General features: G+C 40.8%; 1 protein-coding gene and 1 pseudogene across 2 annotated transcripts in view; both read right to left on the bottom strand.

Annotated features, from left to right (window-relative positions):
• Gab3 (GRB2 associated binding protein 3) overlaps positions 1–23,888 on the bottom strand; it is an 84,590-nt gene that overhangs the window by 52,439 nt on the left and 8,263 nt on the right. The gene's annotated exons all lie outside the window — the stretch shown is intronic.
• On the bottom strand, positions 11,731–16,260 carry LOC103741304 (annotated as a pseudogene).

Raw genomic sequence — 23,888 nt, forward strand, 5'->3', positions numbered from 1 at the left:
ACCTGTGGCATGAAATGTCCATGGAGGTCAAAAGAGGGTGTTGGATCCCCTGGAATTGGAGTTATAGATGGTTGTTAGCTGCCATGTGGGTTCTGGGAACCAAACCTGGGTCCTCTGCAATAGCAGTCAGTAGTGCTTGTAACTGCTGAGTCATTGCTTCAGCGCCTGTATAAGTCTCTTTATACAAAAGTTGAATTAAAGTTTGTATCTAGAAAGGCTCTCTTCTAAAGATTATATCATTTAATTTTTTACATTTAAATGCAAAACAGCTGGATTTCATTTCTCATGTCTATATTAATTAATATTGACCTATAGTGTTTTTCCTATACTGCAATTTCCTTACCAAACTTGGCATTAGGGATGTAGTGGCATTATAGAAGAAATTAAAGAAGTCTACATCTGTGTCTATCTAAACAGTTTCAACAATATGAGCATTATCCCTTATTTAAAGTATAAAAGAGGTAATTATCTGACAGTAATGGTCATCTCACTTATAGTGACTTTATAACATGGGTCAGGATAAGATTTTAGGGGCTAAAGACTAAGAAAAGTGCAGCTTTTGTCAAATGAAGAATTCTCATTTGGTTGGGTTAACATGTAATTACACTGTTCTCATGGCCAAAAGACCCCAAACCACTGCATTCTTGTAAGCACTGAAAGCCACAACATAACAGTCTCTCACTTGTTGTGAAATAGGAAGTCATGACCTGGTGGTGATGAACTGAAATAACTACAGATAAGGAGACATCTGAAGGCACAAAAACGTAGCCTTGCCAGCACATTGCTGCTGTTCTCTGTAAGTAATAACAAGAGCTTTATGTTGGCATGAAGGAAGGTAAAATTATTTTTTTGTAATTATTTACTTATTTATTTTATGTGTATGAGTGTTTTGCTTGCATGTATGTAAGTGCACCTGTGTGTGCAATGCCTGCAGAGGTCAGAAGAGGGTGTCAGATCCCCTGAAACTGGAGTTATGGATGGTTGCTAGCCACCATGTAGGTGCTGAGAATCAAACCTGGGTTCTCTGCAAGAGCAGCTAGTAATCTTAACCGCTGAGCCATGTCTCCAGAGTCTCACAATACATCTTGATAGACATTGTGACAAGGATAAAAGGCCTATGAGGGAAGATAAGAAGCTTTTTGCAGGTCAGTGGGACATTCTTATGAGGAGCTATCTGGTAGGAAGACAATATGTTTAAGGCATTAGCTTTTCAACCCACAAGGGAAAGAACCTCAACTTTGATGGTGCCCACTCTAGGACTTGGGGAGGCAATGGCACTGAGCAAATCCACCACAGTCCCTGTGCTCACAGGCTGACAGCTCAGGGAGGGAGACAGACAAATAAACAGAAAGGGTGCCCACAGGGGAAGGAAACCAACTTTGATCCCTGTTTCCACTCCAGCACCGCCCTTAGCTAGAGAGAGCAGATCTACAATCACCCATCAGGGCTTCACAGTATGCTCCAGGCCCACCCAGCCTGACTGAAATAGAGGGACCCCACAAGCTTGGTGACCTTCTCTGCTTCAAAATTATAAAAATATTTTCTTTAAATTTTTCATGCTTAAAGATTGTAATTATGAGAGGCTAAACAAATAGAAACTATAAGGGAACAGACTTACCTACTAAAAATGAAAACTATTTACATGGTGAGAGACTCCTATGAACAGAGTTGAGATGATTAATATGTAAGGAACTCCACAGTTGACAAGTAAAGCATATAAAGAGCTTCTATGAAACACTATGATAAAACGAGAAGGAAGCTTTAAAGAAAAAGTAAAGAAACCCAAAACATTGGGGCAGCCCAAAGCAGCAGGGAAAACATGCTTAGAAAAGGGATAGAGAACTGGCACAGCCACTCACAAACTAAATTTTTTAAAAGCACTAACTGTTCTTAAGATATCTTTCTAGAATTCTGCTGGCTCCATCCACTCTACCACCCTCTCCCTGGAGGAGTCATGACTGTTGCTCACCTACAGCACTGAAGTAACATTTGACCCAGTCTCCTCACTTCTACAGTACTCTTTACCACCCATTCAGCTGTCAGAGGAGTCCTGCTATAATTTAAACCAAAGCATGTCATTTCTCTACTCAGAATGTTCCAATGTTTTCTTTCTTTGCTTGGAGAAAAAGCCAAAGGCCTTAGTTTAGCCTAAAAAAAATCCTTCATGAGTCTCCCATTTTTTTCTGTTACCCTCTTCACCTCATGTACTGCATCCCTTACTCCCTGAACTTCAAGCCCTCTCCTCTTGGTTTTCTTTTTCTTTTTAATATTTTTGTTAAGTCTTTAAAATTTTTATTATTTTTATTTTATGCATATGACTGTATTGCCTGCATGTATGTGAGTGCACCCATGTCGTGCAATGCCACAAAGTTCAGAAGAGGGCGTCGGATTCCCCTGGAACTGGAGTTATAGATGGTTGTTAACTGCCATATGGGTGCTGGGACTCAAACCCAGGTCCTCTGCAAGAGCAGTCAGTGCTCTTAACCGCTGAGTCATCTGTTCAGCCCCAACTCTTTTAAACTTTTATACAGTGTATTTTTATCATATTCCTCTCCCCTCCTCCTCCTAGATCCACTCCTACCTCCTTACCCACCCAACCCTGTGTTCTTTCTTTTCTTCTCCAGTCCAATTTGTGTTACCCAAATACTCGGGTGTGGGCCCATCCCCTGGAGTATGGTTGACTTACCAGAGGTCATACCCTTAAAGAAAATTGACTCTTCCTCTCCCAGCAGCTACTAAATGCCAATAGTTTCTCAGCTAGGAGTGGGACTTCATCCCAGTTCCCCCCCCCCCATCTCCACACTAGGATTTTTTTCTGGCTTGAGCTTGAAAAGGTCTTGTACATGCTTTCACAACTGCTGTGAGTTCATATGTGTAACTTTACTGTTGTATCTGGAAAGCACTGTTGCCTTGTAGTCACTCAGCATCTCTGGCTCTTACAATCTTTCTGTCACATCTTTCATGAAGTTCTGTGGGACTTAGGGGGAAGACTGTGATGTACATGTCCCATTTAGGCTGAGCACTACACAGGGAACTACTATCTGCATGTTGACCAGTTGTGTGTCTGTGTTAATTGATTTCTACTGCAAGAAACTTCTCTGATAAGGTTGAGAGATGCACTAATCTATGGGTATAGCAATAAGTCATTAGGAGTCATTTTAATACTAAATCCATTTTGTAGAATATTAGTAGCATGTTCTCCCTTAGGGCTTATGACCTATCTAGCCACAGGTTCTTGTCTCTGATAATGGTGCCAGGTATGGGTTCTATCTTTCAGAGTGGGCATTAAATCCAATCATTGGGTGACTGGTTACTCCCATAACATCATGCCACTATTGCACTAGTGGGCATGTCTTACCAGGTCAGTAGTTATAGCTGTCAGGATTTGCAGCTGGGTAAAATTTATAACTTCTATCCTCTGGTAGTGTGCATTGGCAGTAGGGATGAAGCTTCCAGGTCAGTACCTGCTTGATGTCTCCATGTTCTATGACTCAAGGATGTTGGTCAATGGGATCCTATAGACTCGCAAACATTACAAGCTTGCCATTGCTCTTGGTTACCCACCAGAAGCCCTCTACTCTTGGAATAGTGTCCATGCTTTCTTCTAATTAAGGAGTGAGTCATGCAAATTCTCAGGCACTTTCATTTCTCTCAAGTATAAGTGAAAAGGTGTCTGGCAGGCCAAGAGAAGTCCTTCAAACTGGAACTGCAGGTGACAGCTACTGGAAGAGAAAGAGCCTACTCAAGGTCAGGGAAGTGGAACATATCTCTCATATTTTCTGTAGAAAAATATGAATTGATCAGCTTTATAGACTACTCACAAATGCCTTTTAGAGTTGCCCCCCCAATTAAGTATTTGGCCTGTAGAGGAACCAGATTGCTGACTTATTCCTCCACTCAACCTCTAGTTTCTGAACAAATGAGTACTTACATTCTGAGAAAGAACTGTGGAGGGGCTTTTCAGGAGGCTTTCCTGTTAAGGTTCTATCCACAGTATCACAAACACCTATGAGCAGAATTCCTCTTAAAGCTACGACTCAGGTCTTGAATACACAGTTATCCCTTTCGAAATTGTTTCTTTTTCTATTAAGCCTGAAGGTTGCCTAGGTCACCGACTTTCTACTTATTAGAAATAAAATGCCTCCCTCCTGTTTCCTTTCACTCTTTGACTTTCAACACGACCTTATCTCTTCTCTATCATTACCACACTTCTCACTGACCTCACTGTTCATTTCTTCCTTAACTGTGAATGTTAGTAATCAGTTTCACCAGTAAGAATAGGAGAGCCTACTTTGGCTTCAGACCCAAGTGACTTTCTTTAATTCAGCTTGTTTTCAGTAATGGAACAGCTGATTTGCCTCCATCTATCTTGTCTTGTGTTACTTGTCAGTTCCTACCAGTGAGAGATCTTGGAAGAAGGAGGGGTGACTGGCAGTATCTCCATAAAATCAGACCTTCAAAAACATGTTCCTCTCATCTCTTCTAGCTTCTTGATGCATTCCCTCTTACTCTTTAACTGTATCTCCTGAAATTCTGTCCTAGGTCCTTTTCCTTTTTGTTTATTCTACCTTGCTTGGGTCAGTTCATCCATCCCCATGATTTCAAGCACCTTTACCTCAATAACAACCAAAACTCAATTAGGAGCCCAGGTTCTTCTCTGTATGTTCTACAGTTACTTCAAATTCAGCATACTCTGGTCTGAATATACCAGTCTCACTCATATGCCCCTAAACTCGATCTTTTCTGATATGCTCCTTCTTAGTACCTAAGTGACACAATCAGTGTCCAAAATTATCTTGAAAGACTGATGAGAAAAATCAATTGTTTAAAAAATAGGGGCTGGAGAGATGTCTCAGTGGTTAAGAGCACTGACTGCTCTTGCAGAGGACCCGGGTTCGATTCCCAGAACCCACATGGCGGATTGTCCTTAACTCCAGTTCCAGGGGAATCTGAAACTCCTTTCTGACCTCTGCAGCATTGCACAACACAGGTGCACTCACACACATGCAGGCAATACACTCATAAAATAATAAATAAAATATTTTTTTAAATAGAGAGAAATTTAACAGTATACTATAAGATACTGTTCCCTGGCTTAAACAAAACACTAATAGCACAAGAACAGCCTGGAGAATAGATAACTTAGCAAGAGCACAGAGGAAAACTAAATTGACAGGAAGCTCAGTGAGAGTCAACAGCATGGTGTGGCTGCCAGAACAAAGCTAATGGAATCTCCAGCTGCCTTCTCAGAAGCAGAGTCTTGATGAGGAGTGATTGTCTTGCTCTGCCTGGCTGTGAACAGTCCAAGTCTGGAGGAGTTTATTCAATTCTCATATCAGTTAAGAGGAGACAGAAAGGACGACGAGGAAACATACAATGCTGCTTCTGTTCTATCCTAGGCAAAGACTAAATATACTGAAATATTTAAAGTGGATAGTTGTAGGGCTCTCAAGCTGAAAAGTAATTAGATGTGATCTGCATATTCTAAAGAAATGGCACCAGGTCCAATTTTTCACAATCAGAACTACTGTGCAATTATTTGGGAAGCACATTACCATTGCCACTTTCCTGACACTGGATGTGCCCAGATAACAAATGGCTAGTAAAAATGTGTCCAGCACTGGGGTTGCTCAAATCCCAGTGTCACTACTACAGGATAATGAGACTACAAAGCATACTTTCTCGATTCTGAGGCAGCCAATTGTTTCCAAAGAAAAGGGACAATAAGGTCAAAGGCCTAAATTCTTGGCTCAAACCACGATCTGAAAAAGTAGACTTTCTAGCTGGGCATGGTGCTGTAAGCCTTTAATCCCCGCACTCGGAAGGTAGAGTCAGGCGGATCTCTGTGAGTTTGGGGCCAGCCAGGTCTACATAGTGAGTTTCAGGCCAGCTGGGGCTACAGGGAGACCCTGTCTCAAAAGGTAGACTTTCTGTCACATGTATTACAGTTACGGCTGAGATAATACAAAACCAAGCCTCAGAATTTAATATCACAAGTGGTCAAATTATTTCATCACATCTTATATGTGAAACTAAGAGCATGCTAATGAAGTCCTGGGGGTCTGAGAACTGGAACAGAGAAATGTAGAAGGTATTTGGATAAGTACTCTAATCTCCCAATGCCTGAAACTCCTGGACCACCAAAGGGTCCCCTCAGAATTGAGAATTTAGGTTCCCTCATCTGGTAAAAAGTCTGGACTAGCTAAGGTATTGGCTGAGCAGAAGAGGATTGTGAATCATGGAATTACATAATATCATAGGTCTACACAGCTATGACATTTTAGTAATCGGCTTTTCCTTTCCTCTTTCTCTTCTCTGCTAGTTTATCTAGAATATGTTGGAGCTCTTAAAATTTACAGTTGAATCCACAGACACAGAGCCATTACTCAGACAGTCCACCTCCTTTCATATAAGAGGGAAGGAACAAGTAGGCAGCAGTGGCAGTAGATTTCTCATCAGCACTAGTTCTGACATGTGGTTTGAGGTGTTTTTTCCTGGCTGTTTAACCTCAAAGTTCTCCAGCCTACCAAATGTTTCTGTGAGCTACCCGATATCATTTTAGTAAGCAACTTTTTTTTTTTAAAACCAGTCAGGTTCAACTTCCTTGCAAATTAAAATCCTGACTAATAAATATATCTATATGGAGTATAGTCAGTCCAAGATTCCTCATCTCTAAAAACACCAAAGTATAGGGAAGGAATTAATAAATGTAAGAAAAGTAACTAAAAATTTCAAAATTAAAATAAACATAACTAATCTGAGTTCAGTGGTTAAGGGTACTGGCTGCTCTTGCAGAAGAACCTGGTTTGGTTCCCAGCACCCATATGGTGGCTCACAACTGCTTGTAACTCCAGTTCCAGGGACCTTCTTCTGGCCTCCCAGGGAACTGCATGCAAATAGTGCATTTATATACATGTGGGCAAAACACTTATATACGTAAAAGAAAAAATAAGTCTTTTTTAAAAGATAGAATAAACAAAAAACTGTCATTACAAAATAAATATAAAATAGAAATACCAGCAAACCTAGTACATGGCAGGGAGAAAGGAGACAAAACACAAAGTCACAATGTCAAGGAAGAAGTCTCACTGGAAAAAGTAAAATAAAACAAAAATCATAGAAATTATATTGGGACATTATATTTAGAACTGATAATCAGGATGAAATGGCCATGTTTCCAAGAAACACACAAAGAAGTACCAGTACAGTTTTAGAGCAAATTCTGCTAAAGTTTTACATTTTAACTACTTAAAATATTCTAGAATATGTCAAGTTTATAGTCTTTAAGAGCCAAATATAACATTTAGGCCAGAGTCTGCTGAAGGTTTACAGAAGATAAAACCTAAGACCAATATCACTTATGAATATAAATATCCTAACCAACTAGGATTTACTTTAGAAATGTTAAGAGTGAGTCAATATTAATCTTTAATAGAATTCATTGTTTTACTAGAAAAAATGGAAAAAAAATCAAATGATCATCTCTAGAGATGCTGGAACATTTTAATCAGTAAAATGTTTCACTAATACTACACTAACTACATCTTTTCTTGGCCCTAAAGTCATTATTTTTCATAAAAGGAAAACTGTGGTGGCATGCCTCTATGTAAGTGATAGTCCCGCCTATCCCAGCTAGTTTAATCTCCATGGAGTAAAGGCTCTGGCATAGCTTTGTCACACCTCATGGCAGAAGCCTATCCCAAATGAATCCTCTAAAGCTTTGCTTCTTTTACCATTCTTAATTCAGATGAGACACAGAATATGAGATCTACCTTCCCTACTGACTGCCTAGAGAGACAAAAAAGAGACAAGAGAGCTAAGGGAAGTGGCAGGTAGTTTTTTCTTCCTTCCGTGTTACAAAAGAGTATTTTGAGGTGCAAATATATCCTACATGACTCCACAGTTAGCTCTATTTTCTCATGAAGCTGCAGCAAACTGAGTAACAAAATATTTTTGTTTTGTTTTGTTCATTTTTCCATCATTCTCACTGCACTGGGATTATGATTCTAACAACACATTGGCAAGTAAGCCGTTTTCTTTTTACTATTATTATTATGTATATGAGTGTACTGCCTGGGTATGCGTGGGTGTCCCACTGTCATGCAACGCCTGTGGAAGTCAGAACAGGCTGTTACATCCCCTGGAACTAGACTTATGGACAGTTGTTAACCGCCATGTAGGTGCTGGGAATCGAACCCGGGTCCTCTGCAGGATCAGCCAGTGCTCTTAACCAGCTCATGTAAGCTGTTTTGTAAGGAACCCAGACAAAGGCAAAAATAATAGCTTTATACATTCAAACAACAACCAGTTAGTAGATATAAAGGAGAAAAGGCCACAATTACAAATTAAAAAAACCTGAAAAATGGTAGGCATAAACTTAGTAAGAAATGTAAAAAAGTCAATCACAAAGGCAGGCACGTCTCTGTGAGACTGAGGTCAGCATGGTCTACATAGCAGTTCCAGGCCACCTGGGGTTAGGCCTTCCTAACATGACTTGAAATCTAGAAGCTGGCATCTAGGGAAATGGCTCAGCGGGAAAATGTTTGCTGTGTGAGAACCATAGTAAAAGCCAGGAATGGCAATACACAAAGACAGGAGGATCTCAAAAGTTTGCTGGATAGCCAGTCTATCCAATCAGCTTTCCAGAAACTAGTCTCACTCAACCTTATGTAGTTTGTTCCTTCAGCTATTTCAAACACTGTGGGGGCTGTGGTAATTTGCCCGCCCATTTTATGTTTACCTCTCCTATAGTCATAGCAGCATATATCAGGTTTGCTTAACCATTAATTAAAATACACACACACACACACACACACACACACACACACACACACAGAATGTTATGGTGATTTTTTTTTTCTTCTTTTTTTCTTCTTTTTTTCTATTTTTTGTTTAAGACAAGGTCTCATTCTGCAACCTACCCTGGCCTGGAATTCATTATACAGACCACACTGGCCTCAAACAGCAATTCTCCTGCCTCAGCTTCCCAAGTACTTACTTGGATTACATCTGTGAGCCACCATGTTTGGTTATTTAATGTCTTTCAAAGTCTTATTTTGTTATGGAAAACCTCAATTTTGAAAGTGTACATTATTAGAAAAGCACAATGCTGTCTTCCAAAGACTAGTAGACAGGATTTGTGGAGGAGAATTCTCCTAGGGGGTGATCCTAAGTATAGAGGCCTGCAGCCGCTATGGGATCCATGACCCAAGAAATAAGCTACCAATTCAACTAACCAGGCCCCCGACCTTCCTCTTCACCATAATCAGAAATACGCTCCTGTAATAAAAGTGGTTATTTGTCACCAAGATTCTCATTTAAAGTGAGGAAATTCACTGTTCCATATAGAACATAATTTCTCACACTTGGCACTATTGACATTTTGACCTGAATTCTCTTTTTCTGTTTGTTTTTAATTAGCTTAGCATACAAAGTAATAGGTTTCATTACGGCATTTATATATGCACTTTGCTGATCTTCCCCGTCTCTTTTCCCCACCCTTTCCCACTGGTACCCTTGTACCACTTTTATGTCATGTATTCTATTATCCTCCCCACCTCCTTCCTCAAAACTTTTTTCCTCCTCTCATGGTCTGCTTTCAAGTTTCCTGACCTCTACCCAAACTCACACCCACGTAAATACACACAGAAAAATTAAAAGCTAGCTGACCGTGGTGGCACACACCTTTAATTTTGGCACTCAGGAGGCAGACCCATGTGATACCTGTGAGTTTTAGGCCAGCCTGGTCTACACAGTGAATTCCTGGCCAGCCAGGGCTACACAGTGAGATCCTATCTAAAAGAAATATTAAAAACTAGGCTCTATATATGAAAGAGAACATGCAGTATTTCTCTTTCTGAATCTGGGCTATGTCAATTAACAATTTCCAGATCCATTCATTTTCCTGCACATTTCATAATTTCATTTTTCTTTATAGCTGAATAAAATCCCATTGTGTGTGTGTGTGTGTGTGTGTGTGTGTGTGTGTGTGCGCACGCGCGCCACAATTATAATGGGGGCTGTTTTATGCACTGTAAATTATTTGGCAGCATGTCTGATCTGTACCCATTAGATGCCAGGAGCATGCTCAACACTAATTTTAACAACAAAAATATCTGAAAACATTTCCAAATGTATGTCTTATTCCAAAGATCAATATACTTATAATTAAATAATAATACTAAAAAAGGTTTTAAGTCAATGTCTTACATTTTTACTTTTCATTTTTATTTTTTCCTAAATATGGTCACCCTGCTGAGGGCAAAATTCACCCTCATAAAGAACCACTGATCAAGACTATCAGCTGGATGTGGTGGTGCACCCCTTTAATCCCAGCATTCGGGAGGCAGAGGCAGGCAGATCTCTGTGGGCTCAAAGCCAGCCTGCTCCACATAGCGACTTGGGGCTACAGGGAGACCCTGTCTCAAAAACATAGACTATCAGATATGAACAAAGGTAGACAATAATTATTGCGTGTTTGAAGACTACAAAGTCACATTCAAAAACATTTGATTCTTTTTATTATTTTTATTTTATGTGTATAAGTGTATTGTTTGCATGTAGGTAGGTGCACCCATGTCGTGCAATGCCTGTGGAGGTCAGAGGATGGCATCAGATCAGATTTCCTAGAATTGAAGTTACACTTGTTAGCTGCCATGTGGGTGCTGGGAATTGAACCCAGGTCCTCTGTAAGAGCATCCAGTGCTCTTAATTGCTGAGCCATCTCTCTAGGCCAAACCTTCAATTATTTACCTTTTTCTTTCTGTTTTTATTGTTTATGATATAGTTTTTGTTTCATTTTTCATTTTGTATTGAACTTTTACAAATTTCATACTTAAAAAATCATTTATGTTTTTTATTTTTTTATTTTTTGGTCTTTTTGAGACAGGGCCTCCTTGTAGCCCCAGCTGGACTTGAACTCACAGAGATCCGCCTGCCTCTGCCTCCCGAGTGCTTTTTTAAAATTTAGACAGGGTCTCATATGTCCTAGGCTGGCCTCAGACTTACTGTGTTCTTGGTGCATCCCTTGAACTCTTGTTCTTCCTGTCTCCACCACCGAAGTGCTGGGATGATAGGCTCATGTACCACCGTGTCTGGTTTACTTGGTACTAAAAATTGAATTCAGGGCTTAGCACAAGCAAGGCAAACACTCTACCCACTGAGTTACAGCCATAGTCCATTTATGCTTTTATGTTTAATCTCCTGCTTTTATCCAATATTATCTACGTTGTTTTTATTTTGTAATTGAATTTTTTTATTTTGGTCTTTTCCTCTTCCTCACATTCTTTTCTCCTTCCAATTTTTTCTTTAACCCTGCTCCTTCTTTATTTTGGTCCTTTTTCTACCTCCTTTATTTAATTCTTTTATTAGTATTATTCTTATCTTTAGTAACTTCTAACTTCATTCTTTGTTTCACACTATTTTTGTCTTTATTTTTCTAAGGTTACTGGTGATATCTTTAATACATTTTTTGTATTTATATATCTGACTTATTTTGGTGCTGTTGCTTTTATAGTGCTTTGTCTTCCTCTGTGTGAGTAGCACTGGGGAGCAGATTTTTAAGATAAGGCAGTTTGAGGACAATGTTTTCCCATTTGAAGTACAAGAAATTATTTCATGACAATATGGAGATGGAAGAGGGAATTTTGTGCTTCTTGCTGTGTTACCTTTATGTTCCTAATGTCATTGCCACTGGACTCAAAATAGCCTGCAAGAAGAGCATTCAACACATCAGCCACTTTTACCTCCTTTATTCTTTTTCTGTTGCTGTTTCTTTTTTGTGGCTGGAGCCCCTGCAGGTTTCTGGTGTCTGGGGATGATGTTACTTGTAGAGGCAGCTATTATTGCAGCACTGTCAGGTCTTGGGGAGGTGGGTGGGCTGCTCACAGTTTTGCTGGCATCCAGTTCAGAGGAAGCTCTGAAGTTGTACCCTGCATCCCTTTTCTACTGATTCTTCTTTTTACCCTTCTTTCTTCCTGGGTAGTAAAAACGTGCTTGCGTTGTTGGTAGCCATCTTTCTGGATCCAGGGTTACTTTGGGGTTATAATTCTTGGGTAGTTTTCCTTTCATTTTCAAAGCTCCCTGTCCTTGCTCCCTTGGTTGATTATCTCCAGTAACTTCTCCACCCTTCTTCCAAATGTATGTAGCACCAGGACAATTTTCAAGACCCTCAACATCTACTTTTAGAGGCATACTATGTGGTGAGGGTGTTTACTAAGAACTTTTGCTTTCTCTGGATCGACAAGTAGAAATAAGCTGTGCTAGGGTGTGAACATTCTTTAGATTTTGTTTCCAGAGCTAGTCTAGGTAACTATTTACCTCCTTCCAATATATTTGAGCTTGAAGTTTGCAGCTTCAAGGACAAATGAGCAGGGGATTTGGACTGATGGCTTTAGTACCATTGGTTAACTTGTGTGAAGACCTTGATGGCATCATCAGTATCTTCCTTGTGGCTGTACATGGTCACTAATAGACACCACATCTGGTTTATAGTTTAACTCCTCTATGCGTCTCAATATTAGACGAGCTTCGGAAATACTATCTTGGGAATTTTTCAATTGTGCCATGGTAAGCTTAATTTCAGCTGCATTTTATGGATGTTGATCAGAAAATTTCTGAAGCAGCTCTATTGCTTTTATATGCAGCTTTCATGGCAGAGCTGGGCAGCTTGGAGTAACACAAGCAGGGGGTGCTCAGGGGCTTTGGGACTCCAAACTGGCAGATATTTTGCAACAGTGTTCTGCCTGGTTTGTTGTGTACATAGCAAGTAAAGTTTTGTTAAATTTTATGACTTGCACTTGTTTCTTGGAAAAGTGAAACTCTATCCTTTCTGCATTGATTAATTTCACTTTCTTCTTAAAGTCAAAGACATTTTGGTCCTTATTCATGGTGATGATGTTCTAACTGTCGCTAGTCGTGCTAGTAGTGCTAGCAGATGCATCTGTTGGCTTTAGTTTTATTTGATGTATTATTTATTGTAAAGTTGCAGAGCCTCCTCTGTATGATCCTGAAGCTGCAGAATATGGGTCATTTGACCATGAATGATGGTCAGTTCTGCCTGCAGGTCTTCCTCAGCTCCGTCGGAATCTTGGCAGCAAAGATCTTCAGCTTTTTGTAGGATTTTCATTGCCTGGTTCTGCTGGCCTCACTCTGTCAATGCATATGCAGCACTGTAACACAGTTCATGCTGCCTTCTTGGAGACCTACGTTCTCTGAAACCACTTTTTCCCAATTGTTTTGAGTTGCAACAACCTCATCAGTTTCTTCTCATCTTAATAATCTTGAGAGGGTCAGACAAGATCTGCACACACAGGTAAACATTCATATTAGTGCTCCAAAGGGTATGCCACTTATCCACAAAGCTCCTTTAGTTTGTCTGCTTGCTGGTTGGCACTTTCTATTGTCTTCAAGGCATTCTCAGTTCTGCTCAATCTGCACTCGCAATATGCCTTCTCAAAGGAAAGAGACATATTGGCTAACACTTTGGTATGAGTATTGATGACATTCAAGACTTTCCTAGAACTTCTGTTCTTTATCTAGAACTACCTTACAGAGTAGGGCAGTTACATCATCCACATTGACCTGAAATATATTGTTGATGGTTTGAAGGTGCACATCAAGTTGCTGTTCTGGCTATAACAGTTCACCTCACTCCATAGTATAGGCACCAACACACCTCCACCTCCACCCCCACCCTGTTGCCACTGTTTGCCATCTTAGAGCTATGCCAGACCTTTAAAGAACTGACACCAATGCTTTTCACACTATTCAATAAAGTAGAAAGGAAAGGATGCTTTCAAATTAGTCTACAAATGATGAAAACCTAGGCATACAACAACAACAACAAAAAAGAGAACTATAAACCATTTCCTTGATTAAATATAGATGTGGAAATCCTCAGGGCCTGGAGAAATGGCTCGGTGGTTAAGAGTACTGGTTGCTTTTACAGAGGACCCAGGTTGGTTCTTAGCACTCACATGGCAGTTAACAACCATCCATAACCCCATTTCCAGGGGATCTGACTCCTTCTTCTGGTCATCAGCATTGCATGACATGGGTGTACTTACAAACAGGCAGGCAAAACACACATATACATAAAAAAATAAGAATAGAGAAATAAATAAATTTCAAAAACTGGTACCAGGGAAGTAGGTTTGTTGCTGACCAAACCTGACCATATGGTTCTTAGGACTTTAGAGCTGGTGGTTTACAGGAAAAAATTGGAAGAGTTTGGAGAAGTAGGAAAGAGAAGCCCTAGAATGCTTTATGTAGAGTTAAATAGGTGTTTCTGCTGGCAATTCAGAAGACCAGCATGCTAATAGAAGTGTAGACATTACCTCTGGGGGATGTATCTCAGTGGTAGAGCACTTGACCTGCATGCATGAGGTCTTAGGTTCAATCCCCAGTAGTGGCCAAAAGAAATGTGGACATTAAAAAAATGACCTTCGGGGCTGGAGGACTGGCTCAGAGGTATATGCTCTTGCACAGGACCTGAGTTCAGTTTCCAGCACCCACACTGGGTGGCTCACAACTGCCTATACCACCACCTCCTGGGGAATCTGAAGCTTCATCCTCCACAAGTACCCATACACATGTGCACATACCCACACACAGACACACACACATATTTTTTTTAAAAAAATTCTATACTTTCATGAGGATTCAAACAGGAACAAATACTCTATTGAGAATTGGACTAGAGGCCATTCATGTTACATTGCAGCAGAGAATTTGTTTGCCTTTTACCTATGTACTAAAATCCTGAGTGAGGCTAAATTCAAAAGCAGTCAACTAAATTTGATATAGGAAATTTCAAGACAGCACAGGATTCAGGGTCAGCATGCTATTATTGACTGCTTTTAGGAGACTCAGAAGCAAAGAGCAAAGCAACAAGCTACGGAAAACAGGCAGTTCGGCCAAAAGAACCCAGTCGTAGGGCTGGTGAGGTGTCTCGGCAGGTAAGAGCACATACTACTTTTGCCGAGGATCTGAGTTTGGTTCCCAGCGCCCACATCAGGTGGCTCATAAGCACCTGTAACTCCAGCTCCAGGGATCTAAAGCCTTCTTCTGGACTCCACGGACATCTGCACTCATGTGAGCAACGTCCGCACACACATATACACATAATTTTAAAATGTCAAAGGGGCTGGAGAGGTAACCCAGCAGTTAAGAGCATTGAGTGCTCTTGTAGAAGACATGGGTTAGGTTCCCAGCACCCACATAGTAGCTAACAACCACTTATAATTCCAGTTCCAGGGGATTTGATGTCCTCTTCTCCCTTCCATGGGTAATGCACACTTGTGGTACACTTACATACATGCAGCCAAAATACTCATACACATAAAAACAAATAAATCAAAAAGATTTTAATAAAGAAAGGTTTCATAAACATTTTAACAATAAAAATAATTTTTAAAAAAGATACCACAGTTGTTAAAGAGATTCATGTCCTTAAAGAAAAATACTTTGGGGGCTGGAGAGATGGCTCAGTGATTAAGAACATTGGTTGTTCTTGCAGAAGACCCGGGTTTGAATCCCAGCATGCACATGGTGGCTAACAACTGTCTGTAACCTCAGTCCCAGGGGATCCGACAGCCTCTTCTGACCTCCGAGGGCATTGCACAACACAGGTGCACTTACCTACATGCAGGCAATACAACCATACACATAAAATAAAAATAATCAATAAAATTTAAAATAAAAGAAAGAAAAGAAAGAGGAGAGCTGGAGAGCTGGCTCAGCGGTTAAGAACACTGGTTGCTCTTGCAGAAGACCCGGGTTCGAATCCCAGCACCCACATGGCAGCTAACAACTGTCTGTAACTCCAGTCCCAGGGAATCTGGCTGCCTCTTCTGACCTCTGGGGGCATTGCACGACACAGGTGCACTTACCTAAATGTAGGCAATAGACGCATACATATAAAATAAAAGTAATAAAATTTTTTAAAAAAGAAAAGAAAAACACTTTGTAATGTGAAAACAGGAAGGGTGCATTAGAGACATTTCAGGAATTCTCCAGATTTTATTCATCTCAGGTTCAAGGGTATAATACTACCAACTAATTTGAAAGAGTGTTCCTTGATAAGGGAGTACCTCTAAAGTTCCCCGCTTGCACAGGATTCCTAGAGAAGAGTGTTTCCAGGTTCAGCTGCCCAGATACTCAGAGGTCACTGCAGCCACGGTCCAAGGGGAACTGGCTACTGCTCCAGCCAATCACAAAACCTGGTACTGTGCACATGCTGCTGGCTTTGAAGGCTGCCATAATGCAAGAGTTAAGGGATCATGTAGGCTTCCCCCAAAATTCCAAGGCAATGTGTAATAAGGACAGATTCCCTGCAGGAAGCTCCTGAAAGGATGATGCATGAAGCTGTGAAGGTGCAGCCTAAACAACAATAGAAACCCCAGGATGCTGGAGAGATGCCAGGAATGTGGAAGCTCTGCTGAAAAAAGCTGCAGGCAACAAAGTCGAGCTAGTCCAAGACAGAGCCTACGTGAGCTGCAATTGGCAAGGTCATAGGGTGGGGCTGCTGAAGCCTGTTGGCGCTCTCACCATGCCACAATATACTTCTGATACTGTACATATGGCAGGATTTAATGTTTGACCTTCTGGGTTTTATTCTTCCTTTGGTCCTATCCCATGTTTTTTTTTTTTTTTTTTGGTCTTTTTTGAGACAGGGTCTCCCTGTAGCCCCAGCTGATGTGGAGCTCACTATGTAGACCACGCTGGCCTTGAACTCCCAGAGATCCACCTGACTCTGCCTCTTGAGTGTTGGGACTAAATACATGTGCCACCACACCTGGCTTTCCATCCCATCTTCCTCCCTTTTGGAATAGGAATGTTTTCTCTATGGCATCATATATTAGAAGTATTTAAGGGTTTTTTTTGAGGGTTTTTTTCCTATTATTTTATAGGCTCATAGCTGAGAGATTGCATTGAGTCTCAGAGACTATGAACTTAAACTATTAACAATATTTTTATTGGGGCTGGACAGATGGCTCAGCAGTTAAGAGAACTGGCTGCTCTTGCAGAGGACCTGTGTTCAATTCCTAGCACCCACATGGTAGCTAACAACTGTCTCTAACTCCAGTTGCAGGGGATCTGACAACTCTTGACTTCTGTGGGCACTGCACAACATGGGTGCACTTACATACAAGGAGGCAATATTCTCATACACATAAAAATAATAAAGTATTTTTAAAAAGAAACTAACTCTGTCTCCTCTAGCAGCCATCAACTGCTAATAGTTCCTCTGTAAGGAGTGGGGCCAGGAGAGCATCTGTCCCATCTAAGCCAGAATTTTGGCTGGCCTGATTTTGTTCAGGTCTTGTGTAGGCAACCACAGCTGCTGTGACTTCATGAGTGCAGTCATTCTATCATATCCTGAAGACACTGTTTCACACCATTCCTCCCCAATTTTTGGTTCTTACAGTCTTTCTGCTCTCTCTTCCTCAATGGTCCCTGAGCCTTGGGGATGGTGTGTGTATGCGTGCGTGCATGCGTGTGTGTGTTACACATTTCCCATTTTTGACTGTGTACTCCACAGACACTTATTCTCTGCACTTTGACCAGTTGTGAGTTTCTGTATTAATCATCATCTACTGCACAAAGAAACTTCTCTGATGAGGTCTGAGAGCTGCACTAATCAAACAAACTTCTGACTAACGTTTGAACTATTAAGAGTATAATAACTTTTGAAGTTGGACTAACTTCATTTTTTCATTATGACATAGTATAGTCTTTTTGGTTTGAATCTAAAATGTTTCCTACAGGCTCATGGTATGCACACATAGTCCCTAATTGGTGGCACTATTTTGAGAGGTTCTGGAAACTTTGGTTGGCCATTTCCTATTGCTATCTGCACCCTCTTGGTCATAATGTAAATTGCTCTGCCGTGCCACACCCTCCTCACCACGAGGGGTTGAAATTTCTGAAACTGAAGTAAGATAAATATGTTTCCCCTTGTCTATGCCATGACATCTGCCTCCAAACTGCACTGCAGAGCCATCGTAACAAATGCAGCATTGTATTCCCATAAAAACAGACATACAGATCAATAGACTACAATAAAAGATCCAGAAATAAGGGGCTGGAGACATGGCTCAGTGGTTAAGAGCACTGACTGTTCTTGCAGAAGACCTGGGTTCGAATCCCAGCACCCACATGACAGCTAACAGCTGTCCTTAACTCCAGTTCCAGGGGATCCGACAGCCTCTTCTGTCTTCCTTGGGCATTGCACGACACGGGTGCACTTACCTACATGCAGGCAATACACATATACACATAAAATAAATAAATAAAAATTTTTTAAAAAAGATCCAGAAATAAACTCACACATCTATAGCCATCTAAGTGTATGTTGGAGGAACAGCATCCTCTTCAACAAATGGTGCTGGAAAACTAAATATCCACAAGTAGAAATCAATTCAGAATAGATAAAAGACCTTAATGTATGATCTGAAATTGAAATACTTCAAGGGCTAGGAAGATGGTTCAGTGGACAGAGTGCTTGCTATACAAGCATAAGGACCAGAGTTCAGATCCCGAGAAACCACGTAAAAGTTAGTAGGCATGGTGGCAGATCTGTAATTCTACTAATTAGGAAGCAAAGACAGGAGAGCCCTGGAACCAACTAGCTGACTAGACTAGCTGAATCAGAGAGCTCTAGGCTCAACAAGAGACCCTGCTTCAGTAAAAAATATGGAAAGCAATCGAGGAAGATACCCACTGTCAGTCTCTGGCCCCCGCATGCATGTGCACACACACGCACAAAACCCAGACACATATATACATGCAAAAATAAAATTTAAAAATAAAAAAATACTTCTGTGTCCTAGTTTGTCTCTCCATTGCTGTGACAAAATACTCTGACCACTACCAACTTGGGGAGGAAAGGGTTTATTTAGCTTACATATCCCGGGTCACAGTTCATCCAGGAGCCCAAGGTAGGAACTCAGGGCAGGACCCTGGAGGCAGGAGCTGGAGCACAGGCCACAGAGGAACGCTGCTTACTGGCTTGTTCCCCTGGCCCCTGCTCAGACTGCTTTCTTATGCAACACAGGCCCACCTGCCCAGGGATAGCACCACCCACAGTGGGCTGGGCCCTCCCACATCACTCAACAATCAAGAAGGTGCCCCATGGACATGGCCACATGTAAAATCCAAAACAAGTACTGTCTTATTTCAAGCATACCTAACCAAAACCAAAGTCCAGCAAAGTAGCTCAAGGCTGGACATCTGGGATTCACTCACGATCTTCTGGCCTCCAAAGGGTTCTGGCAGCTCCACTGCTCTGACGCCGCAGTCCACAGCACACACAGCTCGTCTTGCGGACGCAGGCCAGCATCCTTGGTGGTCGTCCCAGGGTCCTGGCATCTCCAAAAAGCTGGGGTCTCCACCGAAACTGAGGCTACACCTTCGCCAATGGCCTCTTCTTGCCTCTTGGGGTGCAAAGCCTCAGTTTCTCTCCATGACCCCTTCAATCCTGGGGTCTTAACTGCAACTGAAGCTGCACTTTCACCTATGGCCTTTCCTGGCCTCTCAGAGTGCCAAGCTTCAGCTGCTCTCTGTGACCCCTTCACACTTTCAACACCAGAACCATGCAGGAGACTCTTACACATAACCAAGTCCTGCTTCCAGGTTGAGATAGAGGCTCAGGTCCCCTCTGTGTGCTGACCCTGAGGAAATACCTCCCAGAAGATTTCACCTCAGTGATGCTGTCTCTTGTTAATTACAGCTGATTTTTCAGGCCCAGCTAACCAGCATCAATTGTCCCAGTAAAGCAAAGGTTTTGCTTCAGGTTCTGGTTTCTTCTTAATCACAGGGGATTCTTCAGCCCCAGCCAACCAGAACCCACAGATTCTCAATTCAAAATATCACACAAACAGCCCTGATAGTTTCCACTTCCCTGTGAAGCTTCACAAGCCAGGCCTCCACTGTCCACAACCCTTTCAACATAACTGTTCCAAGCTCCACAGCAACAAACTCTGAGCACTCAATGGCTTTTCCAGCCCAAAGTTCAGAACACTTCCACAATCCTCCTAAAAATACCAAGGTCAGGTCTGTCACAGCAATACCCGACTCCCGGTACCAATTTCTGTCCTAGTTTGTCTCTCAATTGCTATGACAAAACACTCTGACCACTACCAACGTGGGGAGGAAAGGGTTTATTTATTTTACATCTCCTGGGTCACAGTTCATCCAGGAGCCCAAGGTAGGAACTCAGGGCAGGAACTTGGAGGCAGGAGCTGGAGCACAGGCCATGGAAGAATGCTGCTTACTGGCTTGTTCCCCTGGCCCCTCCTCAGCCTGCTTTCTTATGCAACACATGCCCACCTGCCCAGGGGTGGCACCACCCACAGTGGGCTGGGCCCTCCCACATCACTCAACAATCAAGAAGATGCCCCTCAGACATGGCCACAGGCCAGTCCAATGAAGGCAATTCCCCAACTGAGGCTCCCTCAACCCAGGTGTGTCAAGTTGACACTAATGATATCCAGCACACTTCTGTGTATAGGCATAAGCAGGTTGATAATGTATCTCAGGATAAGAGTGCTTACCTAACATACACAAAACCTGGGGTTTAATCCCTAACATCACAAAGGAAATGAGGTAAGATAAAGGTATAAGCAATGATGTTCTAAATAGGACTCCAATGGCTCAAGAAATAACAGCAAGAGTTGGCAAATGGGATTGCATCAAATTAAAAGCTCCTGTACAGCAAAGGCAACAATTACGAGTGAAGCGATAGCTTACAGAATTGGAGAAAATCTTTGTTATCTATTAATATGACAAGGTATTAATATACAGAATATATTAAAAACAAAAAGTAGATACAAAAAATCAAATCAATAAATAAGAAAACTAATTCAATTCATAGTTTTCAAAACAGGAGGCACAATGTCTAACAAATATATGTTTTTATTTATGCCTAAATAATATGCTATTATGATTATATACCACATCAAGAAAACAGAAAAGGAGGCTGGAGAGATGGTTCATCCATTAAAAGAGCACACTGGTCGTTCTTGCAGAGGACCTGGGTTCAATTCCCAGCACTCAGGTGGCAACTTACAACCATCTGTAACTCCAGTTCTGTGGGATCTGATGCTCTCTTCTGGCCTCTGCTGTCGTTGCATGCAGGTGATACACTTACCTACATGCAAGCAAACACTCATATACATAAATTTTTTTAAATATAAAGATTTTTTAAAAAGAAAACAAAATCAGCAGGGCATGGTAACATATGTCTGTAGCCTGTAATCTCAGCCTTTGTCAGAGGAACCAGGAGTTCAAGATCATCCTCAACTAGATAGCAAGTCCAAGACCAGGGTGGGCTACATTGAGAGCTTATCTCAAGGTACAGGAAAGGAAAGGAAAAATGAAAGTGAAATGGAAGGAAAGAATGAATGGTGAGAATATGGGGGGAAAGGAACCTGTATATACTATTGATGGAAATGTCAATGAGTAGAGCTACCATGCAAATAAGTATGGAGTTTCCTTCAAAAATGAAAAATAGAACTGCCAGGGGCCTGGGGAGATAGCTTAGCAGTTAAGAGAACTGGCTGTTCTTACAAAGGACCTGGGTTCAATTTCCAGCACCCACATGGCAGCTAACAGCCATCCATAACTCCAGTTCCAGGAGATCCAACACCCTCTTCCAACCTCTGTGGGCACTGCACAACACTTACATATATGCAGGCAGTATATACATAAAATTTACTCATACACATAAAATAAAATAAAATTTAAAAAAGTAAAATAGAACTGCTATATGATTCAGCCATACTACTGTTCAATGCATACCTGAAGTCATAAAAGCCAGTTTACAATAATAGAGATACCCGCACACCCATATTTATCATAGCACTATTCACAATAGCCAAGTTATGAAATCAGCCTTGATGTCTGTTAATGGGTGAATGGATAAAGAAAAGGTGGTATATAAACATAATAGCATATTATTTAGGCATAAAGAAAAACAAAACCACTTTGTTTTGTGGAACATGGAAGGAAAAAGATGTTACATGAAATACACCTGACTCAGAAAGCTGAATACCACATATTACTATCATATGTATAATCTAGATTTAAAAACGCAAGAAGGACTATTTAGCAAGAGGAAGCATATGAGCAGGAGAAGGGGAACAAGACAAAGTGCTAGGGGGATTGATATACTCAAATTATATTAAATGTATATATGAAAATATTACCATAAAAGCCATTATTTTGTACATTTAATGCATGCTAATAAAATTTCTAAGAAGCTAAAATATAGAGAGGAATGGGACTGGAGAGATGGTTCAGCAGTTAAGAGCACTTGCTACTCTTGCAGAAGACCCAAATTCAATTCCCAGCACCCACATCAGACAGCTCACAACTACCTGTAACTCTAGCCCCAGGAGGATCTGATGCCTCTGACGTCAGTAGGCAACTCACTTACATGCACATACCCACATACATACACAAATTAAAATAATAGCAAATCTTTAAAACAAAGAGAAGAAATATGAAGAAACATATACTCTAGCATTCCATTTATATGACATTTCTCAAAAAAGGCAAGTCAAAGACGTGAAAAAGACCAGCTGCTGCCTGGAGTTAGAGAGCAGACTGGAGAGTGACTGCAAATAGTACAAAAAAACTTATGGATGCCAGGTAATACATGAATTTTAAAATTTAATTCGTATTTATGTGTATGTGTATCACTGTGCATGTATGAGCATGTGCATGCTAGTACCCACAGAGGCCAGAAGAGGGTATCAGAGCCCCTGGAGCTGGAGTTACAGGCTGTTGTGAACCACCTGACATGGGTGCTAGTAACAAAACTTGGGTCCTCTACAAGAGCAGTATGTGCCCTTGACTAAGCACTGAGTCATCTCTCCAGCCCCATGAAGTTTTCACTTAATTCTGCCCCAGAGAGAGCTCAACAGATTGATCTCTGCTCATTTCCCAAATAACCAAACTTGTAATTGGAACAAATAGTATTACTGTCACCTGATCCAATTTGTATATCAGCCCTTTTATCTATAGGGTAATGTCTATGATAGTAGGAAGACGAAAGTCACAAATTTCCAAAACATTAATTCAAGAGAAATATTGCAACCCAATTAGCCATTACCAATCACCTAAAAGATTTAGAGGGCAGTGACTCCTATCACATCTCAATTTGATATGTCTGTTTGGTCTGCACAGAAGTTACATACATAACATCATGATGCCGGTTACAGCTCTTCTAAATATGATCTGTTTTCTAAATCAAATAAAAACTACTCTGGCACCTGGTATACAGCTTTTGATCTGCCAAATACTTTTTTTTTATCTTTTTATCGACCTGCAGGGCCAGCTGAAGTAATCACTTTCAAAGTCAGAGAATCGTATACCTTTATGATCTTGCCTCAAGGGTGTAAAGTCTGACTTAATCTAGTCAGCAGAAACAGTGATAACCTAGAAATCTTAAAAATTATATCACTGAAACTACTATAATGATGGCATCATGCTTGCACAAAATACAGAACCTTCGATTGGTAAGACTTTGCATGTAAGAAAGTGTATAATTAACTGTAACTATCAGGGCCTGGAGCATTAAGTGAAATTTCTATAGGTACAATAATGTGAACTATGCTATTCTTTCCAAAATGAAAGAGAAGTTGCTGTTCCTTTCATTAGTAGATAAGAACATTAAGAAAGTTAATAAATGTTCAAGAAAATAGAGGAAAGCATGAACACATTAAAGACATGAAAGATAAAATATATGTAAAATGAATTAAAGTCTCAGATGAACAATAAACCTGACAGAATTAGCAACAGACTACATACTACATTAAAAAAACAAACAATAAACTTGAAACACCAAGCAATCCCTCATCCACAGTGATGCTCAGATCAAAAGA

This window comes from Nannospalax galili, unplaced genomic scaffold (assembly GCF_000622305.1).
Source record: "Nannospalax galili isolate Female #2095 unplaced genomic scaffold, S.galili_v1.0 scaffold880, whole genome shotgun sequence".
NCBI classification, from domain to species: Eukaryota; Metazoa; Chordata; class Mammalia; order Rodentia; family Spalacidae; genus Nannospalax; species Nannospalax galili.